The 15,961-nt window shown below is 40.4% G+C and overlaps 1 long non-coding RNA gene across 1 annotated transcript; it reads right to left on the bottom strand.

The window, feature by feature from the left end:
* Nucleotides 1-6,491: 6,491 nt before the first annotated feature.
* LOC140598560 (uncharacterized) lies at nucleotides 6,492-15,702 on the bottom strand. Its single transcript, XR_012001003.1, has 2 exons — nucleotides 13,750-15,702; nucleotides 6,492-7,179 (listed from the first exon to the last, which is right to left on the bottom strand). It is a non-coding gene; the product is annotated as an uncharacterized lncRNA (long non-coding RNA).
* Between the last annotated feature and the right edge of the window lie 259 nt (nucleotides 15,703-15,961).

The raw sequence follows: 15,961 nt of genomic DNA, 5'->3' as shown, positions 1-15,961 counted from the left end.
GTGGTGTGATGGGCGGATCACACTGCGCGTGTCCGTGCAAGTGTGTGACAGCCAGGAAGAACGGCAGCTGGCTGCCTTGGTGGAGACAGCAGGGGACTCGGAGCTTTTCTTCATGAAGCTCATCAACCGTCCCATCTTCGTGTTCCGTGGAGAGCATGGCTTGCACCCTGGGCCAAAGGCAGGTGCGCCGTCACGGGCACCCCGGATGCCAACCGATCCAGCTACGATGTCTTCCAGCTGGAGTTCAATGATGGTGCCTACAACATCAAAGACTCCACAGGCAAGTGACTCGTCGGTCACCACCGGCAGCGACACCCCCGTGGACTTCTTCTTCAAATTCTGTGACTACAACAACGTAGCCATCAAGGTTAGCGGCGCTACCTGAAGGGGGACCATGCAGGGGTCCTGAAGGCCTGCGCTGAGGCCATCGAGCCAGCCAGCTCTGAGAGTACTAGCCCGCTGCCCAGCGACCCATCCCCTAATAACTCTCTTCTCCAGGCGGGCTGTGGCCTGGTGGTGAGCCCCTTGCCCTTCAAACTGGAAACCCAGCAAAACTGGTGCCCCTACCCATTGGCCCAGGCCTGGCCCTCAGAGGGATCTCAGATCCTTCTGTCCTCTCTTCTCTGCTGTGGGCGAGGCTGGCACCCCTTTCTTCTGACCTCAGACGACTCTGAGCCTTATTTTCCCAAAATGGCCAAGAAGAGTGGGGGGCTGGTGGCCTGGCGGGTGTGTAACTGGAATCTCCTGCCCCCTCCGACAGCTTTAAATGTAATTTTAGAGGAAAAAATATGTATGTATGTCATGTATATCATTGTGCTACATATGTATCATTGTGCTATATACATACATATATATCTCAATAAATATAGACACATATATCAGTGTGCTCCCAAAAGAAAAAGATATCAAACAGGTTAGCAGACCTTGTTTATTTGTTTTTATTGAAGTTCGATTTGCCGACATACAGTATAACACCCAGTGCTCATCCCATCACGTGCCCTCCTCAGTGCCCATCACCCAGTTACCCCAGCCTCCTCCCCGCCTCCCCTTCCACAACCCTTTGTTCATTTCCCAGAGTTAGGAGTCTCTCATGGTTTGTCTCCCTCTCTAAATTTTCCCAGTCAGGTCCCATCCTTTCCCTTATAATCCCTTTCATCATTTCTGATATTCCTCCTATGAGTGAAACCATATAATGGTTTTCCTCCTCCGACTGACTTACTTCACTCAGCATAATACCCTCCAGTGTTATCCACATCGAAGCAAATGGTGGGTATTTGTCCTTTCTGATGGCGGAGCAATATTCCCTATATATATATACATCTTCTTTATCCATTCATCTGTCGAAGGACACCATGGCTCCTTCCACAGTTTGGCTACTGTGGATATTCCTGCTATCAACATTGGGGTGCAGGTGTCCCAGCATTTCACTGCATCTGTATTTTTGGGATAAATACCCAGTAGTGCAGTTGCTGGGTCATAGGGTAGCTCTATTTTTAACTTTTTGAGGAACCTCCACACTGTTTTCCAGAGTGGCTGTACCAGCTTGCATTCCCACCAACAGTGTAAGAGGATTCCCCTTTCGGGGATGTCTGGGTGGGTCAGTGGTTGAGCATCTGCTTTTGGCTCAGGGCATGATCCTGACGTCCTGGGATGAGTCCCATATCAGGCTCCCTGCATGGAGCCTATTTCTCCCTCTGCTTACATCTCTGCCTCTTTCTGTGTCTCCCATGAACAAAGAAATAAATTTTTTAAAAAAGAGAGGATTCCCCTTTTTCCACATCCGCTCCAACATTTGTTTTTTCCTGCCTTGTTAATTTTCACCATTCTCACTGGTGTGAGGTGGTATCTCATTGTGCTTTTGATTTGTATTTCCCTGATGGCAAATGATGGGTAGCATTTTCTCATGTGCTTTTTGGCCATGTGTATGTCTTCTTTGGTGAAATTTCTGTTCATGTCTTCTACCCATTTCATGATTGGATTTTTTGTTTCTTGGGTGTTGAGTTTAATAAGTTATTCATAGATCTTAGATACTAGTCCTTTATCTGATATGTCATTTGCAAATAGCAGAGCCTATTTCTAAGTAGAAGGAGTTGTACATATTTTACCATGTTCTTCTGCTAGTCCATATGTTATAATTTTTCTAGAATTAACGTGTTATTTTCGCAGTAAAAAAATAATAAGTAATAAACAGACCTTGATAAATAAATAAACTTGATGCCAAGCAGTGGTACCACTTAGTGACTAAACAGCACAGGCGCTGGGCGGGCTAGGGTTCAATGTCTCTTTCTATGATTAATTGGCTGTGTAACTGCAAACAGCTTCATCGCTCAAACCACCAGTTTCTTCATTTGCAAGATGGAGAAAATAACAGTGCTTATCTCATAGACTGATTTTAAGGAATAAGGTGCTTGGCACATGATGAGCATTTGTGAATGGTAGTCGCTATTATTATTATTATTATTATTATTTTTATTATTATTATTTTTATTAATTATTATCATGATGTAAAGCTTGAAAGCCTGTGGTTAAAATATTCATTTTATTTTCAAATTTATTTCAACCCAACTGTCAAATAAAGTTGCTCTGACAATGCTGCTTTTTACTAAATTTCATTTGGCCAAGTTGATCTCAGCCAAAATATAATTCAATTCCACTGACTGCCTCCCAGAGCTCTGAATTGCTTTGGATTTCTGCTGCCACGCACTGTTCGCTTGTTAACATACTAATGCATCACTCTGGGATCACTCTGATCCCAACCACTTGTCTGAACTATATCTCAAGTGACCAGCCATCTGCTTTGTCTGCAACTGAAGAGTTTCCCAGATCATGGGGCTTTCAGAGCTAAAACTAAGAAGAGTTCTGAGCAAAACATAGCTTTTGGTCACCCTAATTATACCCATCATGTTCTCCAAAACCACATTCTTTACTTACAATTTCCTACCAATAATATTTATTGGGTCCATCCCCCAATCTCTAGTCTCACCTCAAGACTCTCAATAGACAGAACCAGCCATAACCCAAATATGGCTTCAACAGCATATCCAATAGACTCCCATAATCTGAACTCAGTTTGTCCTCTCATCTTCAAATATCCTTCAAACGAACCTGCCTCCTATTTTTCAGTCCAATTGGTATACTTCCTCTCAAAAACACTGGACTCATTCCTGCCTTAGTACAACTGCAAAGATGCCACCTGGCCTCTCTTACAACGCTTCATCATCATCATCTGAGGCACAGGTCATTTTTATCCTTCTCCATCTCTAATCTACTAAATGCATGTAGGTTCCAGGAGTTTTTCTATATAAAGTGTCTTAATTTTATGGGTCACTTATAATCCATTTCAGTATTTTTTGTCACTTAATTCATATGATCAGTGAAATTCTAATATGTGTTGATATCATCTTCCCAAATATAATTTCCTCAAGGCAACAAACAAGAATTACCATGTGTTGCCCACAGCATTAGCTGTACTCATTACAGTTGCTCAACATTTGACAAATAATGAATAGTAAAAAAAAAAAAAAAGCATATTAAGATGCTTGTGTCTATAGAAGAAAAACACTTATTAATAAAAGTTTACTAAAATAAATAAGTAAATAATAAATAAATAAATAAAAATTTACTGATATTTTCCTTTATTTGACTTTGGTAATAGGCTATTACAATAAGCCAGGTCACAGATAGTGATGACTTGGGAATATTATGACAGGGGAATAGTGGAGATGGGGAGAAGTAATCAGTATGATCTGAAGAGAAAGCAGATGCTATTTCCTGACAGAATGTACATGCAGTATGAGAGTAAAAGGTTTAAGGATGAGTCCAGGGTACTACGGTTTTCCCTCAAGCATTCACAGATGTTACTCTATTTAATGATAATTCTTGGGATGCCTGGGTGGCTCAGCAGTGGTTGAGTGTCTGTCTTTAGCTTAGGGCATGATCCTGGAGTCCTGGGATTGACTCCTGCATTGGGCTCCCTGCATGGAGCCGGTTTCTCCCTCTGCCTATGTCTCTGTGTGTCTCTCATGAATAAGTAAGTAAAATCTTTAAAAACATTGAAAGGAAAATTTCCTGTTGAAAAATAATAATAATTCTTCTTAATGTTCAAAATAAAACACTAACTACAGATTTTTGCTTTGAATCAATATCTTCTCTGTATATTTCAACATATTTTCACGTGTTCCTTCACTCATGTGCCAAAGAATATTAATCAACTCATTTTTAAAAAAACATTTTATTTATTTATTTGAGATAGAAAGAACAAGATAGAACAAGCATGAGCTGGGGGTCAGCAGAGGGAGAAGGAGAAGCAGATTCCCTGTTGAGCAGAGAACTCATGTGTTGTTTGATGCCAGGACCTTGGGATCTTGACCTGAGTCGAAGGCAGAAGCTTAACCAAATGAGCCACCCGGATAACCCAAATTCAGCCATTTTTAAAGTTAACTACTATTCTTCAACAAATCTACACAGAGTCATTTATAATTCCCAACCAAAAAATAAATCATTTTAGTAACAAACTACTTGCAAAGCTCTTCCTTTGGACTGATAATCTATTCAAGTAAGTAAAGTACAGGAGAATGTTGATCTGTTTCTCTGAATGACACACAAAAATCATGGTGGCTTACAGTTTTATTAGATTCATCATTTTGGTAGTAACATCTCATAGAGAATTCAGATTTACAGGCAAATTTGCACATACAAGAGCTTCTCTGAATGTCCTAGTTGTTAGGGTTTTTTAAACAAACTTAGGAAATGAAGATTAAACAAGCCCAGAAAAATGTAGTAAGTAACCTGGCTGGAATGATTCAACAGGAAAACTGGAGATAGTGCCTTATGGTAGAGCTGCTACAGAGTATTCTCTTGAGGCGGGTGCTCTGCCAAAATCCTAATGCACCACAATGACCGTTTCTGAATTCATAAAGTATGGAAGGGTCGCCATATAGTGTTATATCCAACTATCATGAAGTTTGAAAGATTACCTGTATGCATATAGTCTTTAAAAAATACTATCATCGATGTCATTACCTCTTTCCATACTAGTAACCTACTCTTACCTCGCTAGAGTGTCTTAGCTGATTGGGAAGTTCCAACACAGGAATCAGTACATAGTGATGGAATCAGCCCCTATGCCAGAATAAAAACTCAGGTCTAGAGAGGAATAAGGAGAAAGACTGGACGATTGGCTTTAGAACTAGACTAGGAACTGACACTACTCTCCTACTTTCTGCCTATGTAGATATCCTTCCTTATCCCATGGGCCTCAATTTCCTCATCCATAAAGCAGAAAATAGAAAACTTATTTATGCCTTGGATCGTACTGCTATTTTCCAATAAGTGGCTAAGAACACATAAAAGAAACAACAATACCTCACATCGATAAAGCACTTGGCAATTGTCTAAAAATATCACGTACTTTATCAGGTTTTCACCTTCTGAGAGATGGATGAAAAAGTCAAGTGCATTTCCAAGTACACTGGGTGGAGAGACTCTGCCTTGGAATCAGATAGACCTGACTTGGGATTCTGGTATACAACTTATTAGCAATGTATCCTCCGGAAAGGTTATCTTAACTTCATTTATTACCTTATCTACAAAATAGGATCAATAGCACCTACCTAAAAGAGTAATTCTGGATTAAAAAATTCAAAAAATATCAGGAAGGGAGACAGAACATAAAGACTCCTAACCCTGGGAAACGAACTAGGGATGGTGGAAGGGGAGGAGGGCGGGGGGTGGGGGGAAATGGGTGACGGGCACTGAGGGGGACACTTGACGGGATGAGCACTGGGTGTTTTTCTGTATGTTGGTAAATTGAACACCAATAAAAATTAATTTATTAAAAAAATTTCAAAAAAATCTGGGTCCATCTCCCAGAAGAACACCTCCAAGCTGTGCACATTTTACCAATGGGAGAGTTGAGACTAAGTGATGATAAACAATTGTAAAGCTCACACTTAGCAAATCCTAGAGCCAGCCTATAACTAGAACCATGAGAAGAACAGGCGTAGTGAACTCAGGAGTGAAATAGAATGAGTTAATCTATATATAGCTTTCAATTTTCCTGGATAAAACATTTCTTAAAGGAGGCTAAAACAACCCAATGCGTTTGACAGCTAAATGGAATTTGTCCTCATATATTTCTTTTATTTCTTATGCTTACTTTTCAATGACTCACAAAACAATTTCCTTTCTTTGGCCAGACACCTATTATTAACTATGCTACCTCAATGTTATGTGCAGGAAGAAAACTTATATTCTGTTATGTACATCTGATATTAATATACTCATGAAATAGCCACTTATATGTCATATACAAAGTAAGAACACTTAATTAGGAGACAAGATTGTTCTTCTGGCTTTGGCTTTCCCATTTGGGCCCTTTCACCTTGGGCGAGTCTCATCATCTTTGAAACTCTTTCACTTAATCTGTAAAATGGTGTAGGTAGACTTTGTAATCTCATCCCTTTCAGAACTAGATTCAATCACAGGTGAAATAACATCTTTCCCAAGAGCTTTAATGACGTTAAAGAGAAATGCATATACAGGATGATGTGATCATTGCTGCCCCTCTCAGACCTCACCCTTTGAAAAGGACAGTTGGTATGGAATTAAGAAACACACTTAAGTGGGATATGACAGTGAAAAACTGGAATACACAATCTTGGAAGATTGGGGGAGGGGACTTCTCTGAAATTACACAGGATAATGTAAGCCACCATTTGATAAGCTTTTACCAATGGAACTGCTTCTGTATTGTGGCAATAGCTAGGACCAAATAAACTCACAATGCCTTCCAGTCTAATTCTTTCTGATTCCATCACTATCACAAAACATTTACTCCTGGATATCTAGATGTATCTACTTTTCAAACTTCCTATCTCCTTCCAACATCCAGCATCACTCACAAATCTCCAATTTCTCTGACAAGTTGCCCACTGTCCCTTTTCAAGTACCATACCCCACTAAGATTTCATGTTCTCATGCATTTGAGGTTCAGTTCTGCTATTTCAAAACAGCAAATGTAACTATCTCTTGTTTTGTAAGGAAATATAGTCCCCACTGTGCACAAGTAAATATAACTCTAGAAAAGGCCATGCGTGATTTGGTATTTCAGCTGCACCTGTCTGTGACTTAACTTGGTTTCTCTTTACTTGCTGGGAGACTGTTGTCCACATGTGGATGCTGTTAAAAAAAAAACAACATGACTATGAAATTGGCAAAGGCATAATTTAGTGTATTGAAATGGTAGTAGATAGCGTCAGATTATCCAGCCAAATTGACTAATGACTAATCAATACAATAGGAAATAGTCTTCAAAATTCCTAAAGTTACAAACTGAAACTATACCAGTATGGACGAAAAAAGTTTGAACTCCCGCTCAATTATCAATAGAAGTAGGAGACAAGTGATAAAGGTGGAGAAAATAAAATATAATGAAGTAGGAAGTAAGAATTCCATATGTAATATCCTTTCACTTAATTCTTCCTTACAAAGATCCTAATTCAATCTCAACCTGTATATTAACATCAGTTCAACAGAGTTCAAAATATAAAGCTGAAAAATATCAGGAAAAAATTATTTCCACAGTAAAATTCACAAAATATATCCTTAATACTCCTCTAACAAAACAAAAAATCTTTAAAATGAACACTGGGTGTTTTCTGTATGTTGGCAAATTGAACACCAATAAAAAATAAATTTATTATTAAAACCTAAAAAAAGACCTGACTGTAACAGAGCATTGCATTCCTATTTATTTACTCCCATCCCAGGAGGGGGCACTGTACCAAGTTGTGATCTAGCCCAGAGTGGTGTGTGTGTATGAGGTGTGTACTGTATCAGGCTTGACCAAATGACTTGTACTGACACATGAAATGTGACTGGAAGCAAAGTGAATCATGTCCAAGAGAATGCTTTAAGAGTCGTCATGTTTGGGGGACTGTTCTTTCCCTTCTGCCAGAAAAATGCATGTCTCTTGTAAGTGTTGTTCCCTTACACATCAAGTGGAACCAAATGCTGGAAAGAGTCACAGCCTCCTGTACCCCACACTTGCATGGACAAGAGCTAAATCTTTGTTGCTAGAAACCGCTAAGACTTTAAGGTTATTTGTTTGAGCAGTCTTCTTGGCAAAAGTTGACTGATACAATGACTTAAGCAAAATAATACTTTTTAAATTATTCCCTTGGTAAAAATGAAGCATCTTTTAATCAAGGAAATTTATGTGAAGCAGAAAAATGACAGGTGTATTCAAAAGAGTGAACTGTGCAAAATAAGTTAATTTCATATTTACGGCACACTCATCGGGTCCTATTAAAAAGTGAAGTTTCAAACAAATGTAAATGTTTCTTTTCTTTTCTTTTAAAAAAGATTTATTTATTTATTTGTGAGAGAGAAAACAATGGAGGGGAAGAGGGAGAGCAAGAAGGAGAGAAGCAGATTCCCTGCTGAGTGTGGAATCCTACTCAGGGCTGGATCCCACAATCCATGAGATCATGACCCGAGGTGAAATCAGGAGTCAAATGCTTCACCAACTGAGCCATCCAGGTGACACTAAAATGGTCTCTGATGGTTTCTAATCACAGCTAATAATCAGCCACACAGCAAGGAAACAATTTAATAGGATTCCTAAGAATGGGATCCTATATTAGACAATAAAACTAAGTCCATAAATAAAAAACAACAACCACAAATCACTAACATATATGCTATGTTTCTCTGAGGGGCTCAGGCAAAGACAGTAATCTTTAAAGTATCTTACAAAAAAAAAATCTGACATGGAAAAAAAGTCAACAGAAAAGACAAGAAGAATAAAAAGAAAAATCTGTTACACAGAAAACATGTGATCTGATCCTAGGAAACAGGTACTCTTCACAGGAAAAAAAAAGGTATACCTCAACTATTTTACTGAGATAAATTACCAATCTCGACAGGCCAAGAAACTTTAGAATAAGATTATGTCACAGAGAACAGAGTGGCTATTTTATAGACAAGCAATTAGAGAGCATATTGTGTTCCCAGAGCATTTTTGCTCTATTTTACATCAGAAGTTTTTTAACTGACCTCCACTTAACTCATTCCCAGATTTACCTGACACTGCATCAAGTCAGCTGAATGACGTCCAAAGCAAAGTCTTCTCAGTTGGCAGCCTGCTCTCTGCTTTACTGGCACACCTCTGTCCTCAGCCCTTGACTAGCATGCTTGTGTCGCGAGAGTCCCTTGTGTGTGTTCCCACATATGTTTATGACACTTGTACAAGATATTTTAATCGATAACTTAACCAAATATTACATAAACCAAAGATATACGAGTTAGAAAAAAATTCATTTGTTTCTAAGAAAATCAGCTGTATATTTTTAAAAAACACTCAAAGGTAAATCTGTAAAAAGAACTGTCAAGTTACAGAAGGAAAAGAAAAGAGGAAAAAAACAAAAAAAGTTACAGAACGAAAGCAATTATAAAAGATGGAGGAAAATCATAAGTCTGGAAGGAGTTTATACTCCACTTGCTTTACAAGAAGGAGGCTTTACTCATATTACTTTAAAAATAGCAAAACTGAATACTATAAGGAGTGGTTATAAAAAATATATATGGTTGCAAACTCTAGTGAGAAAACCTATGCTCAGAATCAAGAAGGCTTTGGTCATAAATTTTATTTTTTTTAAAAAGATTTTGTTTATTTATTCATGAGATAGAGACAGAGACAAAGACACAGGCAGAGGGAGATGTAGGCTCCATGCAGGGAGCCCGACGTGGGACTGGATCCCGGGTCTCCACTATCACGCCCTGGGCTAAAGGTGGGACTAAACTGCTGAGCCACCCAGGCTGCCCATAGTTTTAAAACTTAAAGAATCAATGTGTTCTCATTCATTTAGGGAATATAAATAATAGTGAAAGGGAATATAAGGGAAGGGAGAAGTAATGTGTGGGAAATATCAGAAAGGGAGACAGAACATAAAGACTCCTAACTCTGGGAAATGAACTAGGGGTGATGGAAGGGGAGGAGGGGGGGAGGTGGGGGTGAATGGGTGACGGGCACTGAGGGGGGCACTTGACGGCATGAGCACTGGGTGTTATTCTGTATGTTGGTAAATTGAACACCAATAAAAAATAAATTTATTATTTTAAAAAAGAATCAATGTATACTTACAAAACTTAAACTAAAATTAAATGGTTGAAATATCAGTTCTATTTTCCCTGCTAGCACAAACTTTTTCTATTACCTGACCACGTACCGGTCCATATAACATCAGAAAAGAGAATTTCAACCAAATTATTATATAACCAAGTTTGAGCAACGGATTCCCCACACATGCCTCCCTAACCAACTTTGCTATCCCTATCAAAGTATTTCCCACCCTGATCTGTATTTATTTAGATGCATCCCCCAACTGGGCTGCAAACTCCATGGGGGAAGGGGTTATATCCTCAAATTACATATAAATTATCATTCCCCAAATATATATTATTCTCAATGGCAGGAGACTTCACTAAACACGGATTTCTCCTTCCCCTTGCCTCCTCCCTTCCCCAAAGATTCCTTGCTCCCAGAGGGCACGCAATACATCATATTCATCTATGTAGAAATCTCAGTACCTGACTCAAAACCTTGCTCACTGAGGGCCAGACACAAAGAACCCAATGGACTAAAAACTAAGAAAAATAACTGGCATTTTCCTGTAAATTAATAAGATGATAAAGGCAAGAATGTCATTCAGGAAAGTGGAACTTGCTAGAAAAAGGATTGAGGAATCAAGTTCGCATTCCCAACAAATTCTTAAGAAATCAAAAGTTAACCAATAATTGAGAGTATTTTAACCGACTGGAAATAAGAGGACAGAGTAGATAAGCAGATGTGCTTCCTGGAAAGAGAACCAGAATCAGGCCAAGCACACTCCACTCACATACCAAAAGTCAATTCAAAAACCTATGAGAGAAACCGAGTGTTCATTCAATGCATTTATTGTAGCACATCATGTGCACCATCCTGCAGGACCCCCCCACCCCCCACCACTCACAAGAAAGTCAATACCAGTTTCTGCTCTGTAGGACTTGACATGCTTTTGGTGGAAACAGAATAGGAACTGGTTAAATTACCATAAAAAGTAAAAGAGGCCAAGACAATTGCATGGAGAGCAGCAGCTATGGAAGTCTCAGAGGCAGTTTCACAACAGTGTTTGAGATTCACTCTGAACCTTGAAAACTAGGAAAGTTTGGGACAAGATTGAGAGGGAGTGGGTTTATTAAAATAGGGCAAACAATGTCAGCAAAGTCACAGTATTACCAAGCGTAGCTCAGATTATGGTAAGCAACAAACCTAGCTAGAACACTGGGTATTGCAGACAAGTTGTAGAAAAGGAGACTGAAAGAGCAGCTTCGATGTGTGGAGTGACTGAAAAGTCAGGCACAGATTCAACATGCCCTGCCTTTGGCTCAGCTCGTGATCCTGGAGTCCGGGGATCCAGCCCTGCATCAGGTTCTTTGCTCAGTAGGGAGCTTGCTTCTCCCTCGGCCTTTACCTGCCTTCATGTTCTCTCTCTCTTGCTGTTTCTAATAAATAAAAAAAATCTTTTAAAAAAATCTAAATATGCCTTGTCAATTGCAGCATTTGAAGAAAATTATAAGGCAACCACCTCACCCTAATGAAATAGAAAAAAAAAAGACTAAAAAGTAGAAATCTATAATAAATTTTGTTCATTTGATCAATATGATGGTATATTTTATGTATCAACCTGACTGAATCATAGGGTGTCAGATATCTGGTCAAACATTATTCTGAGTGTATCCATGAGAATATATTCAAATGAGATTAAGATGTGAATTCATTGACTGACTATAGGAACTTGCTAGCCACAACATGGGTGGGCCTCATCCAATCAGCTCAAGGCCCAAACAGAACAAAAGACTAACCCTCCCCTGAGAATTCCTCCTGCCTGACTGCCTCCAAACTGGGACATTAGCTTTCTTCTGCCTTTGGACCTAAGTTGAAACACTGGTTGTGTCTCGAGCTTGAGAGTCTTTGACCTGAGCTATACCCTCAGTTCTCCTGGTTCTTAGGCCTTCAGACTCAAACTAGTACAGCACCAGCTCCCTTTGGTCTCCAGCTTGCTGGCTTACCCTGCGGATCTCAGAACTTGTCAGCCTCCATAACCACCTTAGCCAATTCTTACAGTGAGATATATATATATATATATATATATATATATATATATATATACACACACACACACACACACACACACACACACATCCTATTGATTCTGCTTTTCCGGAGAGCCCAGACTAATACAATCAAACTTGAAATTTCAGATGTCTGTTATATTGCTACAATAGAATCTATCTGATAAAAAACTAAAGGACTCTTGATACACCTTCTAGTCAATGAAAACATGTTAACCTTGACCAAAATGTAACATTAAATAGCCTTCAGATAAGTTCAGAGCAATAGTCATTCAATATCAACCATTTTTAATTTTACTTCTTTTTATTTTAATGAAGAAAGAAATACTTATATAGATAAACAATTCTTTTGAGAAAAAAAAATGAGCCTGTATGTGCAAGAGTAATGCTAGGACTAAGTATAACACAGTGAAATAAATAAAGCAGGCACAGTACCCAACCTCAAAGAGCTTACAGACTAGGTAGGGATAAGCCATTAATCAACCACCAAAGAAATGGAAAATAACCTGATGAATGCAAGGACAATGATGAACATGGTGCTACTGGAGTATATAATGGAGAGAGCTAATCTCATCTGGAGTTCAAGGATGGTTTCTTGGCCCTGTGATGACTGAACAGAGGAATCTAGCAAAGGAAAAAGAGAAAATGCAAATGTAGAGCAAGTGGAAGGCACTCAGACATTTAATAGCTGGGTAAAAAGCGTATAAGCTGCAAAAAAATAGAACAAAAAAATGAGTGGCTAGGAGATGGTTTCAGTGAAGTCAAGGAAGAGAGTGCTTTAAGAGGGAGGTATCTGTCATCTGTCAACAACCCCTAATGCCACTGGGCAGATCAGCAGAAGGAGCTCCAAAAAGCCTGCAGTGCTTTAGTGACACAAAGTGCATGGTGGCCTGAGAGAGTCACTAGAAAGCTCAGGGCAGAAGCCATCTCAGTGCGGGCAGAGGAGCACATTGGAGGTGAGAAAACTGGAGACCTAGAATATCCAAGCAAAGAGGGGATCCCTGACGAAAGGGCATGTAGAATCAAGAGGGAACAATTTTGAAAAGAAAAAGTCTGAATATTTAATATCAATGACAATGATCATCAGTGTCAGAGGGTGAATATCAAATGAAGAGAGGGGATGCTCTACGTCCTAAGTGTTCATCAGAGGGGGTACACAGGCTTGTTCTTCAGAAAGAGGAGGGGACAGACACTTCTCTATGCCGGGAGGACGAAAACAGAACGAGTGCACCGATGAGTGAGTGTGAGTGTGTGCTGTCAGGAGCTGATGTGTCAGTGTTATTTACATTATCTTTCCAGTTGTTTACTGACATTCTAGGGTTAAAATTACCATAGGGTTTCCTATGGGATTCAGATGGTGTCAACAGAATTAAAAATCTTACGTGTGGCAAGGTACAAAGTATTTCAAGGGATTATTAAATGTCACTTTTGTGTACAATATGGCATTGGTCCTACCATGAATTGAAACAAAGCAAAATATATTTATAAAAGTTTAATATAGCATATAAATACCCAATAATGTGCATTTAAATTTAATAGAGAAAAAAATGAAGAAAGATCAGGAAAGCTGTTTACAAGCACACTACATTCCAAAGTCGACAAATGGGCCCATGGAACTAAGTCGCGGAGGGAAAGCTCTCCAAAGCCTGCTTGGTTCCATGCTGTTGCTAGAGGAAGAGTCAGGGAAACTGTCAGCAAGAATGACCATGCTCCTTTTTCTTTGCTTTTCCTTTCTGAAAAACAAAAAGAATGGGAGGGAGGGAGGGAGGGAGGAAGGAAGGAAGGAAGGAAGGAAGGAAGGAAGGAGAAAGAAAGAAGGAAAGCAAACCGATAGACAGACAGACATGTAACCCACCCCTAACTGTGCACAGCCATACATCACAGGACTTAGTTCACCAAAGGGAAAGACACAAGGAAATGTCGCTGTCATCTCTGCCCACTGAGATGAATTAAATCAATCGCCCATTCAATCCCGCCTGAAGGAGGCAGCTGAGCTGGGGCGGGACCCTGAGGCTGCGTGTCCTGCCCCTGAACAAGGGGCCTGGGACACGGCCTGGGCGCTGCTGCTCCTGCTGGCGCTGCTCCAGGCGCCTGTGGACAGCGCGCGCCTGCACGGATCTCTGCATGCAGAGAATTCGATGCCTCAGGAAACCACCAACAGGGAATGTCACCTCTGTGACCTCCAGCTCTAGGAGCCAGGCCACCAGCAGCTCCGGGAACCCGCTGACCAACCGCCATCTCCATCTCCAAGACGCATGGCTACAGCCAGAATCCCAGCAGCTGGGGGCTGGGCCAACAGGATCTCCAGCAGCTCAGGGTCCCAGAACACAACCCAGGCGCCACTGGCCTCGGAGACCATCCCCATGACAGTTCAGCCGCGGCCTTTTCTTATCAGTCACAATCACACCAGCTATTAGCTCTAAAGGAAATCCAGGATCCAGAGTGGATACTGGCAGCTCTCTGGGCGGTATTGTGCTGACACTGGGTGTCCCGTCGGTTCCTTACATCGGAGGCAGAAGGTATTATTCCAGAAGAGGCGTTCGATCACGAACCATTGGTGAACATGATGCCATCATCTAAGGAGGTCCAGGACCAGTGGAAGAAGACGGATACAGCCCTGTCAGATCATTTCGGTGATTCGGCCATGCACATAATATACAATGTGCTATATAAACATGTGGAGCGTCCTCCTGGTTCCTAAAGGGAAAACGGGTTTGGTTTGGGTTTTCTAAAGGAGTATTTGGAACATAGAGTTAATGCAATGGTTATAGTCACTTTTAAGAAATACACAGTAAGACAAGGCCTGCCCTTTCCTTGTATGGCACTGGTCACAGCAGGGGAGTGATCGGCAGACATGGTCCCCCATGGGTGCTGTGCCCTCCCCACATACAAATAAGGCCCTCAGGATGCTGACAGAAACACCACACAGCAAAAATTATAGGAGTTCACCAGCTCGCAAGCATAACTTTAAAGCGTTGTGCTGGGTGCACTGCCCCCAGGGCCCAGTCAAACTAGCAATGATATCTGGGCTTTGCCCTGCTAGGGAGAGCCTGAACTTTCAATGAGAGGTAATCTAAGTATTTTTTTCCTCTGTGTATTTCACTAAATTGGAACACTGAACAGTGTTTTAAAGATTTGGTTAGGTTATTGCTGATGTGAGACTAGTGTCACTACCAGAAATCGCTCTATTTCATATGGAACAGTTATTTTCTGTTTAGTGAATATTTTTAAGAGGTGTAAAGCTTTCTGCTCCTAGAATCGCTGAATGTCCTGTAAACTTCCCTAACCTAAGTTCCTCCTGTGATTTCCAAACCCACCCCACAAGCTAAGGCTGTGCCAGTCCATCCAGGGGCCGTAGGGCAGCACTACCTACACAACCCCTCAGGCTCCCACCTACATACCAAATGCTGCATTTTTGTGCACTGTTGATTTTACTCAGATTGGGGACATAGCATTTTTATACTACAAAAGCTTTGGAGTACATTTTTAAGGCTTTTAAAGATAAGCTTTTATTATTCTTCAGGCCACTGGTCTACTCGGGGCGGGGACATGGCTGTATTATGGTATTAGAGAAAGCCCCATGTTGTAGGGACCCCAGGGCCAGTCAATGTAGTTCCTGTTACAAGCAGCCAAAACTCGTTCATGTTTGGTGAAAAAATGGTACTTAATCTGACTATATGACCATCCGACAGAGTGTTGCTATCTTAGTAAATTTCTGCTAATCCAGAAATGCACTAATATGTCCTAATGTCCCTCGTCTGCACTGCAAAGGATTTAAATGTGACTT

This window comes from Vulpes vulpes, chromosome 4, assembly GCF_048418805.1.
Source record: "Vulpes vulpes isolate BD-2025 chromosome 4, VulVul3, whole genome shotgun sequence".
NCBI lineage: Eukaryota > Metazoa > Chordata > Mammalia > Carnivora > Canidae > Vulpes > Vulpes vulpes.
Note: the sequence above shows the minus strand (reverse complement) of the source record. Positions and strands in the feature narration are given on the sequence as shown.